Below are 12,149 nucleotides of genomic sequence, written 5' to 3' on the forward strand. Positions count from 1 at the left end.
AATGTACTTTCACTTTGTTTCTGCTCGTGCCCACAGGTTCATGGTTCACGGCTCGTCCTAAAGATGTCAGTGTCTGAGGATTTTGAGTACTTGCAGCAGGTTCCTTCGTAATCTGTGTTCAACACTGAAAGGACTCAGTTCCTTCAGGCTGTCAGTCTAGGACATTCCCTTAGGACCCAGAATGTATCTGTTAGCTCTTCTTTGGACTGATTCCAGTGCTGCTATATCCTTTTTTCATTCTTTGCTGGTGAAAGGGAGCAGTTTTAAGAAATCCAAAAAAAGCTTCCAAGGATGAATTCCTTCAATAACTGTGTGGAATACTTCTTCACTGCTCATTCTGAAGAATTCTGGAAGCTTGAGTTCTTCTGTGGCTATGAGAATTTGGAATGCTAGTTATCAGATTAGAGGTAGAGTAAAGTTAGGTAAACTAGTTTATTGCTCTGATCTCCTAGGACATACACAGCACAACTGCCAACACCACACAGTGTAAGATTCTAATGTTCTTTATCACTTTATCAATAACAAACAAACACCTTTTTTAAATTGTCTGTGCTGTATAAAATCGCTGTTCGTTTGATGTCTATAGAACTAAGCAACTAAAAACAGAGAGTGAAGGATTTTGTCCAAATCCCAAAAAACAGAACGTCTGTACTTACACAAAGTGAAGCCAAGAATTGTACACGCCGGGACATTCCAAAAGAGGATAATTTTCAAATTGATTGGGCCAGATGTTGTTCAAGACGATTTGAGTTTTGTATTTTTGGCATCAAAACGAGAAATTTGTCACCTTTGCAATTGCCTTGCTTGGCTATAAATATGAAGGTTGATACTGGACACTTTGATTGCCTTTTCCCTTGGTGCAGCAGGGCTCTGATTTAAGGATACATGCAGGATTTTTTTCTGTTTCTTATAATAACTAAATTAAACGCTTAAATCCATGAGCTGTAAGAGATAATGTAACACTATTTAGCTTTTCCAAATCACATGCAACATTCTTATTAAACAATCATAAGAGATGCAATTATAGTAGCGTGAGGTAGTAACAAAATGCCTTTTTCCATCATGACTGTTAGTCTTGCTTTGATTTATTCATCCTGATGCCCTATATTACAGTCTCCCCAGGAGGACTTGACCCTTTGCTTTTTCAGTTTAGAGCCAATAGACACATGTTGACAAGGAAGCATAAGTGCAAATGTCTCCTCAAGTCTATCTGTTGTTTAATTAGATGGGATAAAGGTGTTATAAAAGGAATTTGTAGACTCCCAACTGTTTTTATCCCGTTTCTCAAATCCTAATGCATGACTTTAAATTACACTACTGTATATATAAAGTGTGAAGATTGGCTAATTGCAGATCTCAAGGCTTTGAAGCAGTGTATACCAGTGGCACTCTTTACATTGTGTTGCCACATACATTTACAAAGAATCCCAAGAGTAACACATTTGACAGCAGTGCAGCAGTAAGACAGAGAACCTTATGAAGACAAAGATCAGCACTGGCAGCAGAATTTGACTCGGTCCATCCATCCTGTAGTGCTGCAGTGGGTCATTCATGTAGAGCCACTGTGCTCAGGAGGCCAGGGATCTGTGGAGTGCTTCCAGAATCCCAGTGGCAGTGACTGATAACCAAGTGTTCTGAGCCCCCTCCGAATCACTACTATTGTATTAACATGAGAACCTCTTCCAGTCCCATCCCAAATATGGACTTTACAAGCTATATAAATGATTTCCAACATTTAACACTCCCACACAAAAGGGATTATAGCCAGAATCAAGTTACAGCAACTTATCGTGAACAGTACCTCTGAAATCCTTTTTTTAAACAAATGTAAAATTTCACATACTGCTTAGGGCTCATGGACAAACCTTCTCCAGAGGTGATTTCAGCAGGGTGTCTATTGCTCTGCAAGCCCTGCATGCTGGGTGTTTATTTAGAGGATGAGTAATGAGATTACAGAGCTGGCTACCATTAGTCTCCCAATATTACACATACATGCATGCTTATATCATACGACTTTCAGGACTGACTGGAAGCTTTGTTTTGCTCAGAATAGTTTCCGCACAGGAATCACTATTTATGCATCAGCAGTATGCTTACACTAGCTGCTTCTGTCACATCATTTAAAATCAGTTGCTAACAAAGAACAATGAAAAAAAAACCCCACATATTCTTAAGCAGGGTCATGTTACATCGAAGGAAAGTTAAAATCAGAGCAGACTGATCTGTCCGGGATGTGGTGTGTTGCTTTTCTGAAATGCCAGGTCTACCTGACTTTACCATATACGACATTACATACTGTAGGTGTGACCTTGCTAGTTGTCTGGTTTTCATGCCGTTTTGGCAAATGGCCTGTGTTATGTTGTTATTAGCAGTTTTGTTGTACTCCAATAACATTTGCACCAACACCACTTCTTCCATGTGGCCTGCATGTTCCTGAAATATTTCCAAAAAACTATTCGTAATTAAAAAAAAAACTAATGCAGAGCTTTTATATCACCACCTACAGACAGAGATACCTGCACAGATAAAGGGGAGGGTTATTTTCTGGGTTTTAGATTATGCAAAGTGAAGCATAATTTCAGCAAGTACGGCTTTTTTGAAGACAGACATCTCAAATGCCAAGGTAATCTACCATGTAATATGAAAAGCAATAAAGATATATGCAAACATAAATGTAAGTAATAGATTTCAGAGAATACAATGTGCTTTAAGGAGCAAGAAGGTGACTAGTTAACTGCTGGAATTAAAATTCTAGTAAGTATTTAACACCTGCGCTGAGTCAGGCCAGTTCTTCCCTGAAAGGTGTGTCTGAGATCTGAGGCAATGCGCCACAGAATACCCCCCTGCCTAAGTGATAGGGCTGTACTGTTTGATCAGAGATGTTTTAACTGCACCATTGAAAAAAGGAAATGTAAGCCATATGCTTCGTCACTGGGCCACATTTTATAAGAGAGCCCTGCATTCACTCTACCTCCCACTTTTCACACTCAGAAAGAAACGATTTTGCTCAATAACCCAGAGGTCCCATATATTCAAACAGCAAGCACTGCCTTCTATTATCAAAAATAAACCTGAAATGAAAAACACCCACCTCATTAAAATGTCCAGTTCTGTTTGCACAGCTCAAAACAAAAGTGTACATGAATTCCTGTTCTGTACAGTATGTGTAGTGCAGATGCCTGTAAAACAGCCTTTGAAATGACATCTGGCATACAGTAATTTTGCTGAGGAACAACAACCCTAAGGCTTTTCTGTTAAGAATGAAAACCTAAGGCATCTCCACCCTTAACTTACTGACATGTAGAAATCCGGGTCTTCCAAAAATGTCCTTAAAAGAGGGTTAAACCCCTGAATACAGATATAAAATTCCCTGGGCACATTGACTAATCCTGAGACACTCCCATCATGGTTTTACTATTTTTCTTTAAAAACCGGTTCTTTTTCTGTCTTGTGCTTTGTGTAACCCTGAAAAAAAAATGGATTTTAAAAGACCTCCCTTTGATATTTGCTGCACATAAAGGGCAGCTATTTGAAGACAGGGGGTGTGCTCAGAACGTTGTTTTGCTTTTGATCTTTGCCGACTGCAGTGTTTTCAAACATTGCAGGTGAGCTCATCATGTGACGAGTTGTGCTTAAACATGTGTAGACATCAGCACATATCAAGAAAGTACTTTATAAAGTGGAGGTCTATCCTGCCTTGCAGCCATTGCTTGCCGAGAGAGGCTCCAGCTCACCTGCAACCATGAATTGGAAGAAACGGTGAAGAAAATGGATTATTGGATAGATAAATAGAAGCATCATACAAACTAGCAACTAAATATTAAAGAACTGTTCTACAAACTGCTAATTTTCTTGATAATCAAGATCTCACACTGTATATTCAAATTAGCTGACTCATGCTAGTTTTTGCTAAATGTTTTCCACCTGCCCAACAAGTAGTTTTACAGTTAATAGTTTTTCATGGGGTGGAGTATTCCCATATTAAAATGTTAAATAAGCTTTATCGTTAATAGAATGTCTCTAATGTGAAGTGTTCTGAATCTATACCAAACTGTTAGTACTCCAGCCTATGAAAGGCTAGTACATTCCAAAACTGAGATCCTCCAAGCTGAGAGATCAGTGAGAGAGCAAAGCCATGCTGAGCAACAGCCTTGACATTTCAGCAGAAACCCTCTTGATTGCTGGGTTTGCTGGACCGAAACAGCACTTACATAAAACTCAAATGAAAATGACCAGCCCTAACCAGCCGAACCAGATCGTAGGAAACACTAAAAGTTTTTTGGAAAATCTTTGGATATCCTGTAAATGCAAGTGTACTACTGTAGCCTCTCCCACATACAGAAGCCTGGTTACTAACGACTATGGCAGGTAAATCACGTACTGTCAGGACAGGTGTACAGCTGGTTAAGCCTCGAGATTCTGACTCTGTCCCACCTGGCCACATACGAGATCAGAAATGGTACTGTGCTTGAGTCTAGGATGATGGATGTACCGTTCACTAGAGTGGATCTCACTTAACTCACAGTCTGTAGACAAGCCATAGCTGTCTTTCTGGGTTTTTGCCATTTTTAGACATTTAGATGCACTTAAAAATTGCCAGAAACTGTGGATTAAACCTGTCTGAGATCGTATAAATGTTACGCATGCTATCGTTAGCAAAAACCTTTTGTTTTTTTGCCGTCGTCATGCTCACCACTGCAATTGAACACAGCTTTCACTGTGGTTCTGTAACAAATACTGTAATTAGATAAGAGCATTTTGGGCTGAGGAAAGATGCTGCGCAAAGGTCAAATTAATGGGTTTCACTGATTTACTGCAAATCCAGGCATCACCCTATCGATTTCAGTAATTGTGCAATTTTCTGCCTTGGCTCTGCCTCAGTTTACCCCAAATGGACCTTCAGTCCCGGTTATAAATAGCACTGGGAGAACAGGGTTTAAAGAACGTTTACCACATGCCCGGGGAAGTGATTCACCTGGAAACAATTCTATTACACCAACCAACAGAACACTAAAGAGCTGAGGTGTTGGGAGTCATTGTTGAATTTATCTGTGTGTGAGTGGACATTATCGTTATTATAAAAAAAAAATACATCTTTCTCTTTTAGGAGCGGTTGCATAATTGAGAACACTTGTATTCAAATTACGGAAACAACCACAAAACAATTATCCAAAAGGATTAGCCACAACCTGAAATGCCCAAAGCTGAAAGGATGTGTTTGTTTATCTGCGTGGAGCCACACAACACTTCTCCCTGTTAGTAAGAGTTACCAGGAAATTCCGAGTGCCAGTGAAATTCCAGCAGACTCCTGCAGCAGTTTCTTCACTGTGAAATTCACTGTGTACACTGTAGCTCCTTTATCTTCTTCTCCTTCTATCAGTTTCCACAGCTAGGTCCCTCCTCCTCCTCTGTTTTCAATTACCTTTTGGCATTGGAAGTTTTAGCAATCTGCCCGTTTCTAAGAACAAGCCTCTTTTTCTCACACCTTGCAGAAGAACTTGTTTTCCAGTAAGTAAAGTAGTTGCAACATATTGTGTTGCCCAGTATTAATTTAACAAAGACAATGACTTGATGCCAAAACTTAATTTATACCCCACCTGGAGACCTGGCTGAACATATATAATTCTCCAGAATGAGCTGCAGTCTCGTACATTTTACATGCAGGACCAGTTGGCAATTGGAGAACGAAATTTAAGATAATTCTCCCACCCATCCGTTACAAGAATGCTATTTATTTTGGTGAAGGTTAAGGCCACCCCCGATGCACAGGACTGCAAGGCAGGGCTGCATCCTAAGCATGGGGGTTTAAATTGTAACTGTGCTTCAAATAAAGGTTCATTCAGCAAGCGAGATCCAAAGCACATTTATTGATACATGTATTTTCTTAGTATCACATGCCTCTCCATGCACATACAACATCCATGAGATCTTACCAAGACCTCTCAGACTGTGTCCCAGACTCAGCTTTCTGCTGTCCCCTGGGTCATGCCAGCTTTCTTTAGTTCTTCTATTGTGTGACACATTCTACTTCTGGTCACCTTAAACTGTTTGCTGAAAGCTGTTCATCCTAAGTCAAACTGTTTAACAGAGCTGGGCTATTTGTTGGAGTTCTGCTTTACGACATGTCAGAACACCTCTCCATACAGAAGGGTGGCAAGCACATGACTTCTTTAAATTTGGGGGCTTTGCCTTTAGGTTTTAGATTGAAGATCCCCGCAAAGATCTCAATTTGTTAAGGCCAGTAGGGCACATAGGGTATTACAGTACAGAAAGAAATTAAGTAAAGTCCAAACGATCTAGAAATGATCCGACACGAAACGTACTGGTCATCTCTGTAATGTGCTACAGTATAAAAGGCAAAGAGCTGTTTACCTTCCTGCCTGGGTTGTAGATTGTTCCTTCCAGGCAACATTAAGAAGAAGGCCATCGGCCAAATCCTGTAAGTGAAGCCAAGAAATCATGGCAAGAGCTTCTAATAAATCACTGATAAATCACGTCCCCTTCTTTCCTAAAGTATGATGATTTTGATAAACATTAAGAAAGAACAATAAGGTTCACTGAGTTAATTTCAAACACATGCTATGATGCATCATAGCTGCTGTTAAGGAAACAGTACACCGTGATTTCCCTCAGTTCCTTCAACAACTTATTTGATTATCGCCCAGCCTCCACGACCCCATGAGGAAAGAAACAGACATGGAATCCATTTTCAAAACTGAGCAAAAGTGAGACAGAAGACTGCTGTGTCAAACTGCTTCTCACTTCTTGCAGCCTGCAGGGATAAAAAAAAAAAACTCTCCCACACAGCACAGCCACCAGTGTCGCCGAGTAGCTCCCCTCCACTGGGATTCCTCTGTACTGTAGGTGCAAAGTGACCTCATGCAATACAGATACAGAGTTTCCATGAGAGAAACTGGGACGATGCAAAACAACGTGAAGAATTTTAATTCTTCAAAATTTAAATTCAATGATTGGCTTACCATGAACTTGATTATCACTGAATCTATAATCACTCTGTTTACTGGATGGATTATCACAGGTCCTTGACATGAGAAGCTCAGGGATGGATCTCACCTTTTAGAATTACATTCAATTTTACAGGTCATTAAGTGTCATGATAAAAGGCCAAAGTATTCCTTAACGTCACTGTAAAAACAACCTTCCTTCAGCCAGATGAACAGCTTGAATTTGGAGTTGATTATATAAGTCTGTGGAGAAGACAGTCTCTCGTTTTTCAACAATTATGGGTTTTCGACCAATCACCAAATGCCTAGGCCAAACAACTTTGTGAACACATTCACTAATACAAGGTCTGTCTGAAACTTCCAAACCTTTAATAACAGCAGCTCCTGGACCTCAATACAGATACTGTATACTCTGTGAACCGCAGAGAGATGTGCCACTCATGAAAGAGTGTCATTGTCAGACCCGGTGAGCTAATAGAAATCATTCTGCTCCCAATCAATTTCAGAAGCCATCTGGATTTTAAACATTCATCTTCTAGACTTTTGCTTTCCAATGTTCTTTGAGCTGAACCAGCAGCAACAGGAAACATGAGCACAGCAAGTCCATGCTGACGTATGGCACGTGTCTCGGAGCAGGGAGCCAGCCTGCAGCACTCTGTGTGCACCGAGCTAGCCTCGCACACAGGGAGAATTTGAATGGAGCCCAGGATACAGCCAGACTTATTGCAAGTGACGCCTAACATATCTCCCATTGCTCTTTCAAATTGCATTGATAGTTTACAGTGAGCTGGCCAACACAATGTTCTCTTCTGTGCTGGCACGAGTCTGATATTCCTTAACTTTCTTTAACAAGTGCAAACTGGGTGTTTTGCTCCTCAACCACGTGTGGTTTACAAATTAAGAGCCAGGTACTCTCCTAGACATCTGGTCTTGCTTTTCTGGCATGATGCTTGCCAGATCTGACATGCAGACTTGGTTGTTTGCAGAAACTTTGAACCGGTGGGGTAAATTATAAGGCAGTCTGAGCTCTTTGGCACAGGAAGGTACAACCTGTTGTTGTACACTGTAGTAGACAATTGACAGAAAAACAACTTCTTTAGTTTTCCACAGATTTGACAATTATGAGTTTCAGTTCATGACATCCACTGCACCCTAAGTGCAAACAATAAGCTACACAAAAACTATAGAAATGTTCATATAATTACATAATGATGTGATTAGTGATTTTTTTTTTACTTGATGAAATCCTTATTTCGGAAACACAAATACCGCTTGACTTCAATCAGACAACTTGGGATTTTGTGCAGTTATCAGCTGTTGTGTTTTGTATTTTTGTTCTCTGCTGCCTTTAGATCCTTGATATAACAACAGAACTGATTTTTCATGAACAAAACACCGCTGGTGAACTGAGGAGTGCATTTCCTCCGCAGTCCCCACGTTATTTAGCAATTCCCAGCCCGGGGTGTGAGAGAGGGAGACTGAGCAATGCAAGATCCCCTCCCACAGCCCTTCAGTACATCTTTTGTTGTACAGCCATGTACATACAGTACTGGGTGGGTCAAAAGTCGTTTAGCAATTTTTATTTTTACAGCAGCAAATTCTCCAAACTGCTCGCCTTTGTTATTTCATGAGCAAACCTCTGTGTGCATAAACATTTCACTCTGACTCTCCTTTTCCTTCTTCCTCTGACATAATCCCCTGCACACAATAGCTATCATGTGTGTCATTGAGAGAGAGCGATGGGTTTGTATTGCGCAGGGCTCGTCTTTTCGATGACTCCTAATGACATATTTCTGAAGCCCCCGGCTGGCTTCCACCTGAGTGCTTGGTGTCGTTAGATTGCACAGAGAATGAGCTGCTGTTGGGGCTTCCTGGGTGACTGTGAGGCTAAGAGCAATGCAGCCCAGGACTTCCCAGTTCAGAGGTGCTGCAGCCTAGGAGGATTAAGAGACACTAAGAGGAGATTAAGGGAAGTTTAGACAAGAAGAACTCCTGTTCCTGGAGGCGTGCAGAAATGTCACACTGGTGACACAAATTAGTGCAGAAATTACTTCCAATAATATTACTGTATAAGACAGTCATTCCTAAAAGTTAAGGAGGGGAGGAATGGTGAAGAAGGGAAGTATTTATCTCTTAGATACCCAATGACCTCTTCATATCTGCTTGGCAAGTCCTCATTTTCATTATTTCTCTAACCAGGAACCCCCGGTGAAGCTCTCCATCGCTAGAGGGACCAGACATTGAAATACAAGCAAATAGGACCAAGAGACCCAGCAGAAGCAGCCCCACAAAAACTTTTAAACTGGTTGCAAGTGGAGGGTGACCGGACTTGATAGCCAGGTCTGCTGGGCTCGGTAGCTTTGTGCGGCGCACGTCTGCAGGTGAGAAAGAGATTTGGGGAACGTGAAACCGCTGGATGCTCACTACCTCCTGGGTCCTCCCTGGCGTGGGCCGTAGCCCAGCCCAGCAGAGTGACTCACTAGAGGCGGGACGTCTTCTTTCATTTCCTGTGCATTCAGGCATGCAGCTTCGCTTCTATTCATAGAAAAAGATGGAAATACATTTCCAACAAAGAAACAAGTCAATATTCTTTCATGGACGAAGCCTTTATCCGAGTATAGCCAGAGGGTGTATTTCTGTGCTTGGTTTCTGAATGAAATGTGAACAAGGTGCCTTCTGCTTCGAGTACTTGCATTGTATGTGCCTGTTGCTCTCCTTCCCAAAGTAAAAATATGCTGTGTTTAGCTTTGTATTGATATGCCAAGGATCTGATCAGGATTAAATGCACTCTACGTTCTGGCCTTGACAAGGAACCCATTCTAATTAACTTTGACAGTTTACTGAATCGTGCCTGCTTGGAAGTTTAGAGAAACGCGTGACATGAGAATCATTCCAAACGCGGATGGAAAGCACACACATAAAAAGGCAAGATTTGCCAAAAAAGTAATTGTTTTGGATGATGAGGACTTTCAGCGCAGCACTCGACTATGAAAAAAACAATTAAAATTTGTATTTAAAAATGAAACGAAGGTTGGAATTTCAGTAAAAGGCAATTGATCTGTACGTACGAAGTGACACCCTTCAGACGTAGCTGTTAACACTTTCCCCTTTAAAATGTCAAAGGCGCCCTATTGGAAGGAAGGTGGTGGGTTCAAGTCCCTTCTGTAGACGCTGCTGTCATACCCAGCGGTGCTTTAACCCCTTTATTCCAGACCATTCAACCGTACATACAAGTACCAGCATTGCTTGAGGCTCCTCTATGACAACAGTGTTCCATCCAGGTGAGGTTAACAGGCTGTCAGTCTGCTTGATGCTACAGAAACGGAGATGAGTTTCAGCCTGATGCGCATCTAAGCCCATACACATGACAGCTTTGCTACTTTTGAACAAGGATGTAATGGTTGTGAATTATCTCACACACTTGCACTCATGTTTTAATGTTCTTCCTAAAGCAGACCAGCACAAACAGTAAGAAACACGTCACCACCATTTCCCTTCATTGGGTTTTACTCCAGATTGCAAATGTCCATGGAAAAGACAATGGTAATGCTTTGTGAGCTCTTATTTTGTAAAGTTTTAGTTGTAATATTTGGCAGAAAGGATGTTCTGTATACCAACATGCTGCTCATTTGTTAACTCATTTTTTCCCATTTTAACATGTAAACATAAAAGTTTAACTGCTTAAAAATAGAAAATGGCTTTGAACTGACAACAGCAGAGGTAGTTCTTAACATTATAAAACCTATTTTATCACTTGTGCTATGTGCATACATGGCTTATTACATCAGCTGTGCTTTTATTGGGCTCTGCAGTGCTCTAACTTTGTTCAGAGATTGTTGGACTTTGCCGGAAACCCAGATCTAACAGGTGACTAATATGAAAGGGCTTTAAACTGAACAAAAATGTGTCAGTGAAAATATGAGAAGGACTGAAGAGTTAGGAATTGAATATTTGATCATTTAATATACATTTGGCTGTTAGTTACACTCATTCCACTTTTAAAACACAATGTAAAGGATGAAACATTTATCACATTACTGAAATGCAGCTTCAAAGTTAGAATCAGAGTCACACCTTACACAATGTAGGGTGTTTCTGAAGTCTTTGTTGTGAGATCCCTACACTCAGCCATGACACTGCACACCCAGTAGGTAAGACCAGAGCTGGTGGGAGCCTAGGAGGCTAACCACAGAGGTGGAGTGCTATAAGGATGACCTTTACAGAGCAGCACAAAAGACCTGGACCTTTGAGGTTACCTCAATAGCAAAGGAATTCCTTTTTTATCCAGTTTTCTTTACTTTACAGATTAACCCATGACTGCGATTACTACTTTACAAGATGATTAACTCTACTCCAACTTTTGCCATTTAAAAGGAACCGGGGCTACAATGTAGCGATGCACTGCCATGCTGCACATGCATGTAATTTACTTTAGAAACTGTGTGGAGGCACTGGAGCTTCAGTGAAACGGTGTAAACTTAACTGTCGTCAGCACATCACATTACATTTTTAAGAGTCTCCTCAACCGATTCTCAAATGCGACTTTTTCACAAATGAGGCCTTTACCATAAAAGCCAGCTGTACTGTAAAATACTGATGGGTACGATCCTCTCATGAAGTGTGAAAACAATCATTTGACTTTGAACTCTGAATGGTTAGATCGTCTGGCAGGCACGCGTACAGTGTACACCAGATATTACTTAACAGAACTGAATGATTGGACAAGGAGTCAAAAATCTCCAGTTTTTTAGGTAATTAGTCAGTAAGTTAATGAGTATGGCAAGCAGGCAGATAGTAATGTTCGTTTGGCTATAATATTCAGGAAATGGGATTTATTTCAGAAAATTCCTGCCCCACTTTCTCTCGAGACAGAAAATAAAACTCTTGTCATGGGTGGTCATCAGCATGGACGGTGGGCAGCAGGTTCCCAGCAGCAGCTGCTGCACATACTGGGAGACAGAGGGATTCTCTCCTTGCTCAGCCCCTGTAGATGCAGAGGATCCCAGACTGACAGGCGCATCGTCCTTGCGCACTGCCTGCTGCAGGAGCTCCTGTGCTTTGAGACCTAGCAGCATCTAATTAGCATGTCAATAGTAACCTGACTCTGTGCAAGCTTACTAGGAGGAGCTAGGAGAAAGCAAGCACTGATGAAGCCCAAACTACACTCCTTCGCACGACTTCTCA

General features: G+C 41.1%; 1 long non-coding RNA gene across 1 annotated transcript in view; it reads right to left on the bottom strand.

The window, feature by feature from the left end:
* Window positions 1-12,149, bottom strand: part of LOC107079676 (uncharacterized) — a 102,148-nt gene that overhangs the window by 28,497 nt on the left and 61,502 nt on the right. The gene's annotated exons all lie outside the window — the stretch shown is intronic.

Source organism: Lepisosteus oculatus, chromosome 29 (genome assembly GCF_040954835.1).
Source record: "Lepisosteus oculatus isolate fLepOcu1 chromosome 29, fLepOcu1.hap2, whole genome shotgun sequence".
NCBI lineage: Eukaryota > Metazoa > Chordata > Actinopteri > Semionotiformes > Lepisosteidae > Lepisosteus > Lepisosteus oculatus.